Here is a 21,009-nt window from a genome sequence, read left to right on the forward strand (position 1 = left end):
GTTGGAGGAGTGTTTAAACTAGGAATGGGGGGCGAGGGTATTCACTTTATAGAAGGGGAATGTAGTGCAGATAGTGACCAGGGCACAAGTAATGAAATTGGGGGTGGTACGGGGGGAAGGGTTAGGACAGTTAATACAGTAAGCAGGAATACAGGTACAGAGTCATACGTAACGTGCATGTACACTAATGCCCGAAGCCTCACAAATAAGGTGGAGGAATTAGAATTAATATTGTTGGAAGAAAATTATGATATAGTGGGGATATCAGAGACATGGCTGGATGAGAGCTATGACTGGGCTGTTAATTTACAGGGTTATAGCCTATTCAGGAATGACCGTACAAATAAGCGAGGGGGAGGTGTGTGTCTATATGTAAAATCATCCTTAAAACCCATCCTGCGTGACAACATATGTGAGGGTACTGAGAATGTAGAGTCCCTATGGGTGGAGATAAGGGGGGGGAGAATGAATAATAAAATACTGATAGGGGTGTGTTATAAGACGCCGAATATTATGGAAGAGGTAGAGAATCTCCTCATAAAGCAAATTGATAAAGCAGCGAGTCTCGGAGAGGTAATTATTATGGGGGACTTTAACTATCCTGATATAAATTGGGGAACAGAAACTTGCAGTTCCAGCAAAGGAAATAGATTTTTGATAACAATGAAAGATAATTACCTTTCACAAATGGTACAGGACCCCACAAGAGGGGGAGCACTACTAGACCTTGTACTAACCAATAGGCCAGACCGCATATCAAATATACAAGTTGGGGGTTACTTGGGGAATAGTGATCACAAAATAATAAGTTTTCATGTATTCTTTAGTAAGATGTCTAGTAGAGGGGCTACAAGGACACTAAACTTCAGGAAAGCAAATTTTAAACGGTTGAGAGATGATCTTAGTGCAATAAACTGGGATGATGTACTAAGTAATAAAAGTACACAAAGCAAATGGGAGACTTTTATGAGCATCCTGAATAGGGCTTGTGCAGAAAATATACCCTATGGGAACAAACATGCTAGAAATAGGAGGAAACCCCTATGGCTAAATAGAGCTGTAAGGGAAGCAATAAAAGAAAAACAGAAAGCCTTAAAAGAATTAAAGAGGGTAGGTAGTGATGAGGCATTATATAATTATAGAAAATTAAATAAAATATGTAAAAAGCAAATTAAGTTAGCTAAGTTTGAGACAGAGAGACTCATTGCGAGAGAAAGTAAAAATAATCCTAAAATATTCTTTAACTACATAAACAGTAAAAAACTGAAAAGCGATAGTGTTGGCCCCCTTAAAAATAGTCTTGGTGAAATGGTGGAAGGGGATGAGGGTAAAGCCAACCTGCTGAATGACTTTTTTTCTACGGTTTTTATACAAGAAAATGCCATGGCAGATGACATGACCAGTGATACCATAAATTCACACTTGAATATTACCTGCTTAACCCAGCAGGAAGTACGCCGCCGCCTCGAAATCACTAAGGTTGACAAATCTCCGGGCCCGGATGGCATACACCCCAGAGTACTACAGGAATTGAGTTCTGTGATAGATAGACCATTATTTTTAATCTTCTCAGATTCCTTAATAACAGGGTCGGTACCGCAGGACTGGCGCATAGCAAATGTGGTGCCAATATTCAAAAAGGGGACAAAAACTGAGCCGGGAAATTATAGGCCAGTAAGTTTAACCTCTACGGTTGGTAAAATCCTTGAGGGTTTCTTGAGAGATGCTATATTGGAGTATCTCAAGAAAAATAACCTTATGACAGAGTATCAACATGGGTTTATGAGGGATCGATCCTGTCAAACTAATTTGATCAGCTTCTATGAAGAGGTAAGTTCAAGTCTGGACCAGGGAAATGCAGTGGATGTTGTGTATATGGACTTTTCAAAAGCTTTTGATACGGTGCCACACAAAAGGTTGGTACATAAAATGAGAATAATGGGGATAGGGGAAAATATGTGTAACTGGGTTAAAAACTGGCTAAGTGATAGGAAACAAAGGGTGGTTATTAATGGTACGTACTCGGACTGGGTCTCAGTTCATAGTGGGGTACCACAGGGGTCAGTATTGGGCCCACTTCTTTTCAACATATTTATAAATGACCTTGTTGGGGGCATGCGGAGTAGAATTTCAATATTTGCAGATGATACTAAACTCTGCAGGGTAATCAATACAGAGGAGGATAATTTTATATTACAGGGAGATTTATGTAAATTGGAGGATTGGGCTGAGAAGTGGCAATTGAAGTTTAATGTAGATAAATGTAAGGTCATGCACTTGGGTAGAGGAAATAACATTTATGATTATGTACTTAATCGTAGAACACTGGGTAAAACAGACACAGAAAAAGACTTGGGTGTATTGGTGGATGGTAAACTTCACTTTAGTGGACAGTGTCAGGCAGCTGCTGCCAGGGCTAATAAAATAATGGGATGTATTAAAAGAGGTATAAGTGTTCATGAAAAAAATATAGTTCTACCTCTGTACAAGTCACTAGTGCGACCGCACGTAGAATACTGTGTACAATTCTGGTCACCGATATATAAGAAGGACATAGCTGAACTGGAGAGGGTGCAGAGAAGAGCCACCAAGATTATTAGAGGAATGGGTGGGCTGCAATACCAAGACAGGTTATTAAACTTGGGGTTATTTAGTTTGGAAAAACGAAGGCTTAGGGGGGATCTAATCACAATGTATAAATATATGAGGGGACAGTACAGAGACCTTTCCAAAGATCTTTTTACACCAAGGCCTGCGACTGGAACACGGGGGCATCCACTACGTCTTGAGGAAAGAAGGTTTAATCATAATCACAGACGAGGATTCTTTACTGTACGAGCAGTGAGACTATGGAACTCTCTGCCACATGATGTTGTAATGAGTGATTCACTACTAACATTTAAGCAGAGCCTGGACGCCTTTCTTGAAAAATGTAATATTACCAGTTATGTATATTAGATTTTATGACAGGGTATTGATCCAGGGAACTAGTCTGATTGCCGGATGTGGAGTCAGGAAGGAAATTTTTTCCCCATTGGAACTTGTTTGCCACATTGGGGTTTTTTTGCCTTCCTCTGGATCAACATGTTAGCCTACAGGTTGAACTAGATGGACTTAGAGTCTCCCTTCAACCTTAAAAACTATGATACTATGATACTATGATTTCATGTATGCGCAAAATGCCTTTGAAATGGCTTTAAAATGGATTTGGAGCATGGAGACGATTATCTCAGGATGGCAATATAAACAAACGAAACTTTTAGTAGATTTCTACTTATTTTATTAAATATTATCTCCACCAAACAGGACAAGCTTGCATCTGTTATAGTTTTGGAGAAAAATGTGTTCATTTCATGTATGCGCGAAATGCCTTAAAAATGGCTTTAAAATGGATTTGGAGCATGGAGACGATTATCTCGGGATTGCAAGATAACCAAACAAAACTTTTAGTGGATTTCTACTTATTTTATTAAATATCATCTCCACCAAACAGGACAAGCTTGCATCTGTTATAGTTTTGGAGAAAAATGTGTTCATTTCATGTATGCGCGAAATGCCTTAAAAATGGCTTTAAAATGGATTTGGAGCATGGAGACGATTATCTCGGGATTGCAAGATAACCAAACAAAACTTTTAGTGGATTTCTACTTATTTTATTAAATATCATCTCCACCAAACAGGACAAGCTTGCATCTGTTATAGTTTTGGAGAAAAATGTGTTCATTTCATGTATGCGCGAAATGCCTTAAAAATGGCTTTAAAATGGATTTGGAGCATGGAGACAATTATCTCGGGATTGCAAGATAACCAAACAAAACTTTTAGTGGATTTCTACTTATTTTATTAAATATCATCTCCACCAAACAGCACAAGCTTGCATCTGTTATAGTTTTGGAGAAAAATGTGTTCATTTCATGTATGCGCGAAATGCCTTAAAAATGGCTTTAAAATGGATTTGGAGCATGGAGACGATTATCTCGGGATTGCAAGATAACCAAACAAAACTTTTAGTGGATTTCTACTTATTTTATTAAATATCATCTCCACCAAACAGGACAAGCTTGCATCTGTTATAGTTTTGGAGAAAAATGTGTTCATTTCATGTATGCGCGAAATGCCTTAAAAATGGCTTTAAAATGGATTTGGAGCATGGAGACGATTATCTCGGGATTGCAATATAACCAAACAAAACTTTTAGTGGATTTCTACTTATTTTATTAAATATCATCTCCACCAAACAGGACAAGCTTGCATCTGTTATAGTTTTGGAGAAAAATGTGTTCATTTCATGTATGCGCGAAATGCCTTAAAATGGCTTTAAAATGGATTTGGAGCATGGAGACGATTATCTCGGGATTGCAAGATAACCAAACAAAACTTTTAGTGGATTTCTACTTATTTTATTAAATATCATCTCCACCAAACAGGACAAGCTTGCATCTGTTATAGTTTTGGAGAAAAATGTGTTCATTTCATGTATGCGCGAAATGCCTTAAAAATGGCTTTAAAATGGATTTGGAGCATGGAGACGATTATCTCGGGATTGCAAGATAACCAAACAAAACTTTTAGTGGATTTCTACTTATTTTATTAAATATCATCTCCACCAAACAGGACAAGCTTGCATGTGTTATAGTTTTGGAGAAAAATGTGTTAATTTCATGTATGCGCAAAATGCCTTTGAAATGGCTTTAAAATGGATTTGGAGCATGGAGACGATTATCTCGGGATTGCAAGATAACCAAACAAAACTTTTAGTGGATTTCTACTTATTTTATTAAATATCATCTCCACCAAACAGGACAAGCTTGCATCTGTTATAGTTTTGGAGAAAAATGTGTTCATTTCATGTATGCGCGAAATGCCTTAAAAATGGCTTTAAAATGGATTTGGAGCATGGAGACGATTATCTCGGGATTGCAAGATAACCAAACAAAACTTTTAGTGGATTTCTACTTATTTTATTAAATATCATCTCCACCAAACAGGACAAGCTTGCATCTGTTATAGTTTTGGAGAAAAATGTGTTCATTTCATGTATGCGCGAAATGCCTTATAAATGGCTTTAAAATGGATTTGGAGCATGGAGACGATTATCTCGGGATTGCAAGATAACCAAACAAAACTTTTAGTGGATTTCTACTTATTTTATTAAATATCATCTCCACCAAACAGGACAAGCTTGCATCTTTTATAGTTTTGGAGAAAAATGTGTTCATTTCATGTATGCGCGAAATGCCTTAAAAATGGCTTTAAAATGGATTTGGAACATGGAGACGATTATCTCGGGATTGCAAGATAACCAAACAAAACTTTTAGTGGATTTCTACTTATTTTATTAAATATCATCTCCACCAAACAGGACAAGCTTGCATGTGTTATAGTTTTGGAGAAAAATGTGTTCATTTCATGTATGCGCAAAATGCCTTTGAAATGGCTTTAAAATGGATTTGGAGCATGGAGACGATTATCTCAGGATGGCAATATAAACAAACGAAACTTTTAGTAGATTTCTACTTATTTTATTAAATATTATCTCCACCAAACAGGACAAGCTTGCATCTGTTATAGTTTTGGAGAAAAATGTGTTCATTTCATGTATGCGCGAAATGCCTTAAAAATGGCTTTAAAATGGATTTGGAGCATGGAGACGATTATCTCGGGATTGCAAGATAACCAAACAAAACTTTTAGTGGATTTCTACTTATTTTATTAAATATCATCTCCACCAAACAGGACAAGCTTGCATCTGTTATAGTTTTGGAGAAAAATGTGTTCATTTCATGTATGCGCGAAATGCCTTAAAAATGGCTTTAAAATGGATTTGGAGCATGGAGACGATTATCTCGGGATTGCAATATAACCAAACAAAACTTTTAGTGGATTTCTACTTATTTTATTAAATATCATCTCCACCAAACAGGACAAGCTTGCATCTGTTATAGTTTTGGAGAAAAATGTGTTCATTTCATGTATGCGCGAAATGCCTTAAAAATGGCTTTAAAATGGATTTGGAGCATGGAGACGATTATCTCGGGATTGCAAGATAACCAAACAAAACTTTTAGTGGATTTCTACTTATTTTATTAAATATCATCTCCACCAAACAGGACAAGCTTGCATCTGTTATAGTTTTGGAGAAAAATGTGTTCATTTCATGTATGCGCGAAATGCCTTAAAAATGGCTTTAAAATGGATTTGGAGCATGGAGACGATTATCTCGGGATTGCAAGATAACCAAACAAAACTTTTAGTGGATTTCTACTTATTTTATTAAATATCATCTCCACCAAACAGGACAAGCTTGCATCTGTTATAGTTTTGGAGAAAAATGTGTTCATTTCATGTATGCGCGAAATGCCTTAAAAATGGCTTTAAAATGGATTTGGAGCATGGAGACGATTATCTCGGGATTGCAATATAACCAAACAAAACTTTTAGTGGATTTCTACTTATTTTATTAAATATCATCTCCACCAAACAGGACAAGCTTGCATCTGTTATAGTTTTGGAGAAAAATGTGTTCATTTCATGTATGCGCGAAATGCCTTAAAAATGGCTTTAAAATGGATTTGGAGCATGGAGACGATTATCTCGGGATTGCAAGATAACCAAACAAAACTTTTAGTGGATTTCTACTTATTTTATTAAATATCATCTCCACCAAACAGGACAAGCTTGCATCTGTTATAGTTTTGGAGAAAAATGTGTTCATTTCATGTATGCGCGAAATGCCTTAAAAATGGCTTTAAAATGGATTTGGAGCATGGAGACGATTATCTCGGGATTGCAAGATAACCAAACAAAACTTTTAGTGGATTTCTACTTATTTTATTAAATATCATCTCCACCAAACAGGACAAGCTTGCATCTGTTATAGTTTTGGAGAAAAATGTGTTCATTTCATGTATGCGCGAAATGCCTTAAAAATGGCTTTAAAATGGATTTGGAGCATGGAGACGATTATCTCGGGATTGCAAGATAACCAAACAAAACTTTTAGTGGATTTCTACTTATTTTATTAAATATCATCTCCACCAAACAGGACAAGCTTGCATCTGTTATAGTTTTGGAGAAAAATGTGTTCATTTCATGTATGCGCGAAATGCCTTAAAAATGGCTTTAAAATGGATTTGGAGCATGGAGACGATTATCTCGGGATTGCAAGATAACCAAACAAAACTTTTAGTGGATTTCTACTTATTTTATTAAATATCATCTCCACCAAACAGGACAAGCTTGCATCTGTTATAGTTTTGGAGAAAAATGTGTTCATTTCATGTATGCGCGAAATGCCTTAAAAATGGCTTTAAAATGGATTTGGAGCATGGAGACGATTATCTCGGGATTGCAAGATAACCAAACAAAACTTTTAGTGGATTTCTACTTATTTTATTAAATATCATCTCCACCAAACAGGACAAGCTTGCATGTGTTATAGTTTTGGAGAAAAATGTGTTAATTTCATGTATGCGCAAAATGCCTTTGAAATGGCTTTAAAATGGATTTGGAGCATGGAGACGATTATCTCGGGATTGCAAGATAACCAAACAAAACTTTTAGTGGATTTCTACTTATTTTATTAAATATCATCTCCACCAAACAGGACAAGCTTGCATCTGTTATAGTTTTGGAGAAAAATGTGTTCATTTCATGTATGCGCGAAATGCCTTAAAAATGGCTTTAAAATGGATTTGGAGCATGGAGACGATTATCTCGGGATTGCAAGATAACCAAACAAAACTTTTAGTGGATTTCTACTTATTTTATTAAATATCATCTCCACCAAACAGGACAAGCTTGCATCTGTTATAGTTTTGGAGAAAAATGTGTTCATTTCATGTATGCGCGAAATGCCTTAAAAATGGCTTTAAAATGGATTTGGAGCATGGAGACGATTATCTCGGGATTGCAAGATAACCAAACAAAACTTTTAGTGGATTTCTACTTATTTTATTAAATATCATCTCCACCAAACAGGACAAGCTTGCATCTGTTATAGTTTTGGAGAAAAATGTGTTCATTTCATGTATGCGCGAAATGCCTTAAAAATGGCTTTAAAATGGATTTGGAGCATGGAGACGATTATCTCGGGATTGCAAGATAACCAAACAAAACTTTTAGTGGATTTCTACTTATTTTATTAAATATCATCTCCACCAAACAGGACAAGCTTGCATGTGTTATAGTTTTGGAGAAAAATGTGTTCATTTCATGTATGCGCAAAATGCCTTTGAAATGGCTTTAAAATGGATTTGGAGCATGGAGACGATTATCTCAGGATGGCAATATAAACAAACGAAACTTTTAGTAGATTTCTACTTATTATATTAAATATTATCTCCACCAAACAGGACAAGCTTGCATCTGTTATAGTTTTGGAGAAAAATGTGTTCATTTCATGTATGCGCGAAATGCCTTAAAAATGGCTTTAAAATGGATTTGGTGCATGAAGACGATTATCTCGGGATTGCAAGATAACCAAACAAAACTTTTAGTGGATTTCTACTTATTTTATTAAATATCATCTCCACCAAACAGGACAAGCTTGCATCTGTTATAGTTTTGGAGAAAAATGTGTTCATTTCATGTATGCGCGAAATGCCTTAAAAATGGCTTTAAAATGGATTTGGAGCATGGAGACGATTATCTCGGGATTGCAATATAACCAAACAAAACTTTTAGTGGATTTCTACTTATTTTATTAAATATCATCTCCACCAAACAGGACAAGCTTGCATCTGTTATAGTTTTGGAGAAAAATGTGTTCATTTCATGTATGCGCGAAATGCCTTAAAAATGGCTTTAAAATGGATTTGGAGCATGGAGACGATTATCTCGGGATTGCAAGATAACCAAACAAAACTTTTAGTGGATTTCTACTTATTTTATTAAATATCATCTCCACCAAACAGGACAAGCTTGCATCTGTTATAGTTTTGGAGAAAAATGTGTTCATTTCATGTATGCGCGAAATGCCTTAAAAATGGCTTTAAAATGGATTTGGAGCATGGAGACGATTATCTCAGGATGGCAATATAAACAAACGAAACTTTTAGTAGATTTCTACTTATTTGATTAAATATTATCTCCACCAAACAAGACAAGCTTGCATCTGTTATAGTTTTGGAGAAAAATGTGTTCATTTCATGTATGCGCGAAATGCCTTAAAAATGGCTTTAAAATGGATTTGGAGCATGGAGACGATTATCTCGGGATTGCAAGATAACCAAACAAAACTTTTAGTGGATTTCTACTTATTTTATTAAATATCATCTCCACCAAACAGGACAAGCTTGCATCTGTTATAGTTTTGGAGAAAAATGTGTTCATTTCATGTATGCGCGAAATGCCTTAAAAATGGCTTTAAAATGGATTTGGAGCATGGAGACGATTATCTCGGGATTGCAAGATAACCAAACAAAACTTTTAGTGGATTTCTACTTATTTTATTAAATATCATCTCCACCAAACAGGACAAGCTTGCATCTGTTATAGTTTTGGAGAAAAATGTGTTCATTTCATGTATGCGCGAAATGCCTTAAAAATGGCTTTAAAATGGATTTGGAGCATGGAGACGATTATCTCGGGATTGCAAGATAACCAAACAAAACTTTTAGTGGATTTCTACTTATTTTATTAAATATCATCTCCACCAAACAGGACAAGCTTGCATATGTTATAGTTTTGGAGAAAAATGTGTTCATTTCATGTATGCGCGAAATGCCTTAAAAATGGCTTTAAAATGGATTTGGAGCATGGAGACGATTATCTCGGGATTGCAATATAACCAAACAAAACTTTTAGTGGATTTCTACTTATTTTATTAAATATCATCTCCACCAAACAGGACAAGCTTGCATCTGTTATAGTTTTGGAGAAAAATGTGTTCATTTCATGTATGCGCGAAATGCCTTAAAAATGGCTTTAAAATGGATTTGGAGCATGGAGACGATTATCTCGGGATTGCAAGATAACCAAACAAAACTTTTAGTGGATTTCTACTTATTTTATTAAATATCATCTCCACCAAACAGGACAAGCTTGCATCTGTTATAGTTTTGGAGAAAAATGTGTTCATTTCATGTATGCGCGAAATGCCTTAAAAATGGCTTTAAAATGGATTTGGAGCATGGAGACGATTATCTCGGGATTGCAAGATAACCAAACAAAACTTTTAGTGGATTTCTACTTATTTTATTAAATATCATCTCCACCAAACAGGACAAGCTTGCATCTGTTATAGTTTTGGAGAAAAATGTGTTCATTTCATGTATGCGCGAAATGCCTTAAAAATGGCTTTAAAATGGATTTGGAGCATGGAGACGATTATCTCGGGATTGCAAGATAACCAAACAAAACTTTTAGTGGATTTCTACTTATTTTATTAAATATCATCTCCACCAAACAGGACAAGCTTGCATCTGTTATAGTTTTGGAGAAAAATGTGTTCATTTCATGTATGCGCGAAATGCCTTAAAATGGCTTTAAAATGGATTTGGAGCATGGAGACGATTATCTCGGGATTGCAAGATAACCAAACAAAACTTTTAGTGGATTTCTACTTATTTTATTAAATATCATCTCCACCAAACAGGACAAGCTTGCATCTGTTATAGTTTTGGAGAAAAATGTGTTCATTTCATGTATGCGCGAAATGCCTTAAAAATGGCTTTAAAATGGATTTGGAGCATGGAGACGATTATCTCGGGATTGCAATATAACCAAACAAAACTTTTAGTGGATTTCTACTTATTTTATTAAATATCATCTCCACCAAACAGGACAAGCTTGCATCTGTTATAGTTTTGGAGAAAAATGTGTTCATTTCATGTATGCGCGAAATGCCTTAAAAATGGCTTTAAAATGGATTTGGAGCATGGAGACGATTATCTCGGGATTGCAAGATAACCAAACAAAACTTTTAGTGGATTTCTACTTATTTTATTAAATATCATCTCCACCAAACAGGACAAGCTTGCATCTGTTATAGTTTTGGAGAAAAATTTGTTCATTTCATGTATGCGCGAAATGCCTTAAAAATGGCTTTAAAATGGATTTGGAGCATGGAGACGATTATTTCGGGATTGCAAGATAACCAAACAAAACTTTTAGTGGATTTCTACTTATTTTATTAAATATCATCTCCACCAAACAGGACAAGCTTGCATCTGTTATAGTTTTGGAGAAAAATGTGTTCATTTCATGTATGCGCGAAATACCTTAAAAATGGCTTTAAAATGGATTTGGAGCATGGAGACGATTATCTCGGGATTGCAAGATAACCAAACAAAACTTTTAGTGGATTTCTACTTATTTTATTAAATATCATCTCCACCAAACAGGACAAGCTTGCATGTGTTATAGTTTTGGAGAAAAATGTGTTCATTTCATGTATGCGCAAAATGCCTTTGAAATGGCTTTAAAATGGATTTGGAGCATGGAGACGATTATCTCGGGATTGCAAGATAACCAAACAAAACTTTTAGTGGATTTCTACTTATTTTATTAAATATCATCTCCACCAAACAGGACAAGCTTGCATGTGTTATAGTTTTGGAGAAAAATGTGTTCATTTCATGTATGCGCAAAATGCCTTTGAAATGGCTTTAAAATGGATTTGGAGCATGGAGACGATTATCTCGGGATTGCAAGATAACCAAACAAAACTTTTAGTGGATTTCTACTTATTTTATTAAATATCATCTCCACCAAACAGGACAAGCTTGCATCTGTTATAGTTTTGGAGAAAAATGTGTTCATTTCATGTATGCGCGAAATGCCTTAAAAATGGCTTTAAAATGGATTTGGAGCATGGAGACGATTATCTCGGGATTGCAAGATAACCAAACAAAACTTTTAGTGGATTTCTACTTATTTTATTAAATATCATCTCCACCAAACAGGACAAGCTTGCATCTGTTATAGTTTTGGAGAAAAATGTGTTCATTTCATGTATGCGCGAAATGCCTTAAAAATGGCTTTAAAATGGATTTGGAGCATGGAGACGATTATCTCGGGATTGCAATATAACCAAACAAAACTTTTAGTGGATTTCTACTTATTTTATTAAATATCATCTCCACCAAACAGGACAAGCTTGCATCTGTTATAGTTTTGGAGAAGAATTTGTTCATTTCATGTATGCGCGAAATGCCTTAAAAATGGCTTTAAAATGGATTTGGAGCATGGAGACGATTATCTCGGGATTGCAAGATAACCAAACAAAACTTTTAGTGGATTTCTACTTATTTTATTAAATATCATCTCCACCAAACAGGACAAGCTTGCATCTGTTATAGTTTTGGAGAAAAATGTGTTCATTTCATGTATGCGCGAAATGCCTTAAAAATGGCTTTAAAATGGATTTGGAGCATGGAGACGATTATCTCGGGATTGCAAGATAACCAAACAAAACTTTTAGTGGATTTCTACTTATTTTATTAAATATCATCTCCACCAAACAGGACAAGCTTGCATGTGTTATAGTTTTGGAGAAAAATGTGTTCATTTCATGTATGCGCAAAATGCCTTTGAAATGGCTTTAAAATGGATTTGGAGCATGGAGACGATTATCTCGGGATTGCAAGATAACCAAACAAAACTTTTAGTGGATTTCTACTTATTTTATTAAATATCATCTCCACCAAACAGGACAAGCTTGCATCTGTTATAGTTTTGGAGAAAAATGTGTTCATTTCATGTATGCGCGAAATGCCTTAAAAATGACTTTAAAATGGATTTGGAGCATGGAGACGATTATCTCGGGATTGCAAGATAACCAAACAAAACTTTTAGTGGATTTCTACTTATTTTATTAAATATCATCTCCACCAAACAGGACAAGCTTGCATCTGTTATAGTTTTGGAGAAAAATGTGTTCATTTCATGTATGCGCGAAATGCCTTAAAAATGGCTTTAAAATGGATTTGGAGCATGGAGACGATTATCTCGGGATTGCAAGATAACCAAACAAAACTTTTAGTGGATTTCTACTTATTTTATTAAATATCATCTCCACCAAACAGGACAAGCTTGCATCTGTTATAGTTTTGGAGAAAAATGTGTTCATTTCATGTATGCGCGAAATGCCTTAAAAATGGCTTTAAAATGGATTTGGAGCATGGAGACGATTATCTTGGGATTGCAAGATAACCAAACAAAACTTTTAGTGGATTTCTACTTATTTTATTAAATATCATCTCCACCAAACAGGACAAGCTTGCATGTGTTATAGTTTTGGAGAAAAATGTGTTCATTTCATGTATGCGCAAAATGCCTTTGAAATGGCTTTAAAATGGATTTGGAGCATGGAGACGATTATCTCAGGATGGCAATATAAACAAACAAAACTTTTAGTAGATTTCTACTTATTTTATTAAATATTATCTCCACCAAACAGGACAAGCTTGCATCTGTTATAGTTTTGGAGAAAAATGTGTTCATTTCATGTATGCGCGAAATGCCTTAAAAATGGCTTTAAAATGGATTTGGAGCATGGAGACGATTATCTCGGGATTGCAAGATAACCAAACAAAACTTTTAGTGGATTTCTACTTATTTTATTAAATATCATCTCCACCAAACAGGACAAGCTTGCATGTGTTATAGTTTTGGAGAAAAATGTGTTCATTTCATGTATGCGCAAAATGCCTTTGAAATGGCTTTAAAATGGATTTGGAGCATGGAGACGATTATCTCGGGATTGCAAGATAATCAAACAAAACTTTTAGTGGATTTCTACTTATTTTATTAAATATCATCTCCACCAAACAGGACAAGCTTGCATCTGTTATAGTTTTGGAGAAAAATGTGTTCATTTCATGTATGCGCGAAATGCCTTAAAAATGGCTTTAAAATGGATTTGGAGCATGGAGACGATTATCTCGGGATTGCAAGATAACCAAACAAAACTTTTAGTGGATTTCTACTTATTTTATTAAATATCATCTCCACCGAACAGGACAAGCTTGCATCTATTATAGTTTTGGAGAAAAATGTGTTCATTTCATGTATGCGCGAAATGCCTTAAAAATGGCTTTAAAATGGATTTGGAGCATGGAGACGATTATCTCGGGATTGCAAGATAACCAAACAAAACTTTTAGTGGATTTCTACTTATTTTATTAAATATCATCTCCACCAAACAGGACAAGCTTGCATCTGTTATAGTTTTGGAGAAAAATGTGTTCATTTCATGTATGCGCGAAATGCCTTAAAAATGGCTTTAAAATTGATTTGGAGCATGGAGACGATTATCTCGGGATTGCAAGATAACCAAACAAAACTTTTAGTGGATTTCTACTTATTTTATTAAATATCATCTCCACCAAACAGGACAAGCTTGCATCTGTTATAGTTTTGGAGAAAAATGTGTTCATTTCATGTATGCGCGAAATGCCTTAAAAATGGCTTTAAAATGGATTTGGAGCATGGAGACGATTATCTCGGGATTGCAAGATAACCAAACAAAACTTTTAGTGGATTTCTACTTATTTTATTAAATATCATCTCCACCAAACAGGACAAGCTTGCATCTGTTATAGTTTTGGAGAAAAATGTGTTCATTTCATGTATGCGCGAAATGCCTTAAAAATGGCTTTAAAATGGATTTGGAGCATGGAGACGATTATCTCGGGATTGCAAGATAACCAAACAAAACTTTTAGTGGATTTCTACTTATTTTATTAAATATCATCTCCACCAAACAGGACAAGCTTGCATCTGTTATAGTTTTGGAGAAAAATGTGTTCATTTCATGTATGCGCGAAATGCCTTAAAAATGGCTTTAAAATGGATTTGGAGCATGGAGACGATTATCTCGGGATTGCAAGATAACCAAACAAAACTTTTAGTGGATTTCTACTTATTTTATTAAATATCATCTCCACCAAACAGGACAAGCTTGCATCTGTTATAGTTTTGGAGAAAAATGTGTTCATTTCATGTATGCGCGAAATGCCTTAAAAATGGCTTTAAAATGGATTTGGAGCATGGAGACGATTATCTCGGGATTGCAATATAACCAAACAAAACTTTTAGTGGATTTCTACTTATTTTATTAAATATCATCTCCACCAAACAGGACAAGCTTGCATCTGTTATAGTTTTGGAGAAAAATGTGTTCATTTCATGTATGCGCGAAATGCCTTAAAAATGGCTTTAAAATGGATTTGGAGCATGGAGACGATTATCTCGGGATTGCAAGATAACCAAACAAAACTTTTAGTGGATTTCTACTTATTTTATTAAATATCATCTCCACCAAACAGGACAAGCTTGCATCTGTTATAGTTTTGGAGAAAAATTTGTTCATTTCATGTATGCGCGAAATGCCTTAAAAATGGCTTTAAAATGGATTTGGAGCATGGAGACGATTATCTCGGGATTGCAAGATAACCAAACAAAACTTTTAGTGGATTTCTACTTATTTTATTAAATATCATCTCCACCAAACAGGACAAGCTTGCATCTGTTATAGTTTTGGAGAAAAATGTGTTCATTTCATGTATGCGCGAAATGCCTTAAAAATGGCTTTAAAATGGATTTGGAGCATGGAGACGATTATCTCGGGATTGCAAGATAACCAAACAAAACTTTTAGTGGATTTCTACTTATTTTATTAAATATCATCTCCACCAAACAGGACAAGCTTGCATGTGTTATAGTTTTGGAGAAAAATGTGTTCATTTCATGTATGCGCAAAATGCCTTTGAAATGGCTTTAAAATGGATTTGAAGCATGGAGACGATTATCTCGGGATTGCAAGATAACCAAACAAAACTTTTAGTGGATTTCTACTTATTTTATTAAATATCATCTCCACCAAACAGGACAAGCTTGCATCTGTTATAGTTTTGGAGAAAAATGTTTTCATTTCATGTATGCGCGAAATGCCTTAAAAATTACTTTAAAATGGATTTGGAGCATGGAGACGATTATCTCGGGATTGCAAGATAACCAAACAAAACTTTTAGTGGATTTCTACTTATTTTATTAAATATCATCTCCACCAAACAGGACAAGCTTGCATCTGTTATAGTTTTGGAGAAAAATGTGTTCATTTCATGTATGCGCGAAATGCCTTAAAAATGGCTTTAAAATGGATTTGGAGCATGGAGACGATTATCTCGGGATTGCAAGATAACCAAACAAAACTTTTAGTGGATTTCTACTTATTTTATTAAATATCATCTCCACCAAACAGGACAAGCTTGCATCTGTTATAGTTTTGGAGAAAAATGTGTTCATTTCATGTATGCGCGAAATGCCTTAAAAATGGCTTTAAAATGGATTTGGAGCATGGAGACGATTATCTTGGGATTGCAAGATAACCAAACAAAACTTTTAGTGGATTTCTACTTATTTTATTAAATATCATCTCCACCAAACAGGACAAGCTTGCATGTGTTATAGTTTTGGAGAAAAATGTGTTCATTTCATGTATGCGCAAAATGCCTTTGAAATGGCTTTAAAATGGATTTGGAGCATGGAGACGATTATCTCAGGATGGCAATATAAACAAACGAAACTTTTAGTAGATTTCTACTTATTTTATTAAATATTATCTCCACCAAACAGGACAAGCTTGCATCTGTTATAGTTTTGGAGAAAAATGTGTTTATTTCATGTATGCGCGAAATGCCTTAAAAATGGCTTTAAAATGGATTTGGAGCATGGAGACGATTATCTCGGGATTGCAAGATAACCAAACAAAACTTTTAGTGGATTTCTACTTATTTTATTAAATATCATCTCCACCAAACAGGACAAGCTTGCATGTGTTATAGTTTTGGAGAAAAATGTGTTCATTTCATGTATGCGCAAAATGCCTTTGAAATGGCTTTAAAATGGATTTGGAGCATGGAGACGATTATCTCGGGATTGCAAGATAACCAAACAAAACTTTTAGTGGATTTCTACTTATTTTATTAAATATCATCTCCACCAAACAGGACAAGCTTGCATCTGTTATAGTTTTGGAGAAAAATGTGTTCATTTCATGTATGCGCGAAATGCCTTAAAAATGGCTTTAAAATGGATTTGGAGCATGGAGACGATTATCTCGGGATTGCAAGATAACCAAACAAAACTTTTAGTGGATTTCTACTTATTTTATTAAATATCATCTCCACCGAACAGGACAAGCTTGCATCTATTATAGTTTTGGAGAAAAATGTGTTCATTTCATGTATGCGCGAAATGCCTTAAAAATGGCTTTAAAATGGATTTGGAGCATGGAGACGATTATCTCGGGATTGCAAGATAACCAAACAAAACTTTTAGTGGATTTCTACTTATTTTATTAAATATCATCTCCACCAAACAGGACAAGCTTGCATCTGTTATAGTTTTGGAGAAAAATGTGTTCATTTCATGTATGCGCGAAATGCCTTAAAAATGGCTTTAAAATGGATTTGGAGCATGGAGACGATTATCTCGGGATTGCAAGATAACCAAACAAAACTTTTAGTGGATTTCTACTTATTTTATTAAATATCATCTCCACCAAACAGGACAAGCTTGCATGTGTTATAGTTTTGGAGAAAAATGTGTTCATTTCATGTATGCGCAAAATGCCTTTGAAATGGCTTTAAAATGGATTTGGAGCATGGAGACGATTATCTCAGGATGGCAATATAAACAAACGAAACTTTTAGTAGATTTCTACTTATTTTATTAAATATTATCTCCACCAAACAGGACAAGCTTGCATCTGTTATAGTTTTGGAGAAAAATGTGTTCATTTCATGTATGCGCGAAATGCCTTAAAAATGGCTTTAAAATGGATTTGGAGCATGGAGACGATTATCTCGGGATTGCAAGATAACCAAACAAAACTTTTAGTGGATTTCTACTTATTTTATTAAATATCATCTCCACCAAACAGGACAAGCTTGCATCTGTTATAGTTTTGGAGAAAAATGTGTTCATTTCATGTATGCGCGAAATGCCTTAAAAATGGCTTTAAAATGGATTTGGAGCATGGAGACGATTATCTCGGGATTGCAAGATAACCAAACAAAACTTTTAGTGGATTTCTACTTATTTTATTAAATATCATCTCCACCAAACAGGACAAGCTTGCATCTGTTATAGTTTTGGAGAAAAATGTGTTCATTTCATGTATGCGCGAAATGCCTTAAAAATGGCTTTAAAATGGATTTGGAGCATGGAGACGATTATCTCGGGATTGCAATATAACCAAACAAAACTTTTAGTGGATTTCTACTTATTTTATTAAATATCATCTCCACCAAACATGACAAGCTTGCATCTGTTATAGTTTTGGAGAAAAATGTGTTCATTTCATGTATGCGCGAAATGCCTTAAAAATGGCTTTAAAATGGATTTGGAGCATGGAGACGATTATCTCGGGATTGCAAGATAACCAAACAAAACTTTTAGTGGATTTCTACTTATTTTATTAAATATCATCTCCACCAAACAGGACAAGCTTGCATCTGTTAAAATTTTGGAGAAAAATGTGTTCATTTCATGTATGCGCGAAATGCCTTTAAAATGGCTTTAAAATGGATTTGGAGCATGGAGACGATTATCTCGGGATTGCAAGATAACCAAACAAAACTTTTAGTGGATTTCTACTTATTTAATTAAATATCATCTCCACCAAACAGGACAAGCTTGCATCTGTTATAGTTTTGGAGAAAAATGTGTTCATTTCATGTATGCGCGAAATGCCTTAAAAATGGCTTTAAAATGGATTTGGAGCATGGAGACGATTATCTCGGGATTGCAAGATAACCAAACAAAACTTTTAGTGGATTTCTACTTATTTTATTAAATATCATCTCCACCAAACAGGACAAGCTTGCATGTGTTATAGTTTTGGAGAAAAATGTGTTCATTTCATGTATGCGCAAAATGCCTTTGAAATGGCTTTAAAATGGATTTGGAGCATGGAGACGATTATCTCGGGATTGCAAGATAACCAAACAAAACTTTTAGTGGATTTCTACTTATTTTATTAAATATCATCTCCACCAAACAGGACAAGCTTGCATCTGTTATAGTTTTGGAGAAAAATGTGTTCATTTCATGTATGCGCGAAATGCCTTAAAAATGGCTTTAAAATGGATTTGGAGCATGGAGACGATTATCTCGGGATTGCAAGATAACCAAACAAAACTTTTAGTGGATTTCTACTTATTTTATTAAATATCATCTCCACCAAACAGGACAAGCTTGCATCTGTTATAGTTTTGGAGAAAAATGTGTTCATTTCATGTATGCGCGAAATGCCTTAAAAATGGCTTTAAAATGGATTTGGAGCATGGAGACGATTATCTCGGGATTGCAAGATAACCAAACAAAACTTTTAGTGGATTTCTACTTATTTTATTAAATATCATCTCCACCAAACAGGACAAGCTTGCATCTGTTATAGTTTTGGAGAAAAATGTGTTCATTTCATGTATGCGCGAAATGCCTTAAAAATGGCTTTAAAATGGATTTGGAGCATGGAGACGATTATCTCGGGATTGCAAGATAACCAAACGAAACTTTTAGTAGATTTCTACTTATTTTATTAAATATTATCTCCACCAAACAGGACAAGCTTGCATCTGTTATAGTTTTGGAGAAAAATGTGTTCATTTCATGTATGCGCGAAATGCCTTAAAATGGCTTTAAAATGGATTTGGAGCATGGAGACGATTATCTCGGGATTGCAAGATAACCAAACAAAACTTTTAGTGGATTTCTACTTATTTTATTAAATATCATCTCCACCAAACAGGACAAGCTTGCATCTGTTATAGTTTTGGAGAAAAATGTGTTCATTTCATGTATGCGCGAAATGCCTTAAAAATGGCTTTAAAATGGATTTGGAGCATGGAGACGATTATCTCGGGATTGCAAGATAACCAAACAAAACTTTTAGTGGATTTCTACTTATTTTATTAAATATCATCTCCACCAAACAGGACAAGCTTGCATCTGTTATAGTTTTGGAGAAAAATGTGTTCATTTCATGTATGCGCGAAATGCCTTAAAAATGGCTTTAAAATGGATTTGGAGCATGGAGACGATTATCTCGGGATTGCAAGATAACCAAACAAAACTTTTAGTGGATTTCTACTTATTTTATTAAATATCATCTCCACCAAACAGGACAAGCTTGCATGTGTTATAGTTTTGGAGAAAAATGTGTTCATTTCATGTATGCGCAAAATGCCTTTGAAATGGCTTTAAAATGGATTTGGAGCATGGAGACGATTATCTCAGGATGGCAATATAAACAAACGAAACTTTTAGTAGATTTCTACTTATTTTATTAAATATTATCTCCACCAAACAGGACAAGCTTGCATCTGTTATAGTTTTGGAGAAAAATGTGTTCATTTCATGTATGCGCGAAATGCCTTAAAAATGGCTTTAAAATGGATTTGGAGCATGGAGACGATTATCTCGGGATTGCAAGATAACCAAACAAAACTTTTAGTGGATTTCTACTTATTTTATTAAATATCATCTCCACCAAACAGGACAAGCTTGCATCTGTTATAGTTTTGGAGAAAAATGTGTTCATTTCATGTATGCGCGAAATGCCTTAAAAATGGCTTTAAAATGGATTTGGAGCATGGAGACGATTATCTCGGGATTGCAAGATAACCAAACAAAACTTTTAGTGGATTTCTACTTATTTTATTAAATATCATCTCCACCAAACAGGACAAGCTTGCATCTGTTATAGTTTTGGAGAAAAATGTGTTCATTTCATGTATGCGCGAAATGCCTTAAAAATGGCTTTAAAATGGATTTGGAGCATGGAGACGATTATCTCGGGATTGCAAGATAACCAAACAAAACTTTTAGTGGATTTCTACTTATTTTATTAAATATCATCTCCACCAAACAGGACAAGCTTGCATCTGTTATAGTTTTGGAGAAAAATGTGTTCATTTCATGTATGCGCGAAATGCCTTAAAAATGGCTTTAAAATGGATTTGGAGCATGGAGACGATTATCTCGGGATTGCAATATAAC

The sequence above is a fragment of the Anomaloglossus baeobatrachus genome, unplaced genomic scaffold, assembly GCF_048569485.1.
Source record: "Anomaloglossus baeobatrachus isolate aAnoBae1 unplaced genomic scaffold, aAnoBae1.hap1 Scaffold_74, whole genome shotgun sequence".
In the NCBI taxonomy this organism is placed as follows: Eukaryota; Metazoa; Chordata; class Amphibia; order Anura; family Aromobatidae; genus Anomaloglossus; species Anomaloglossus baeobatrachus.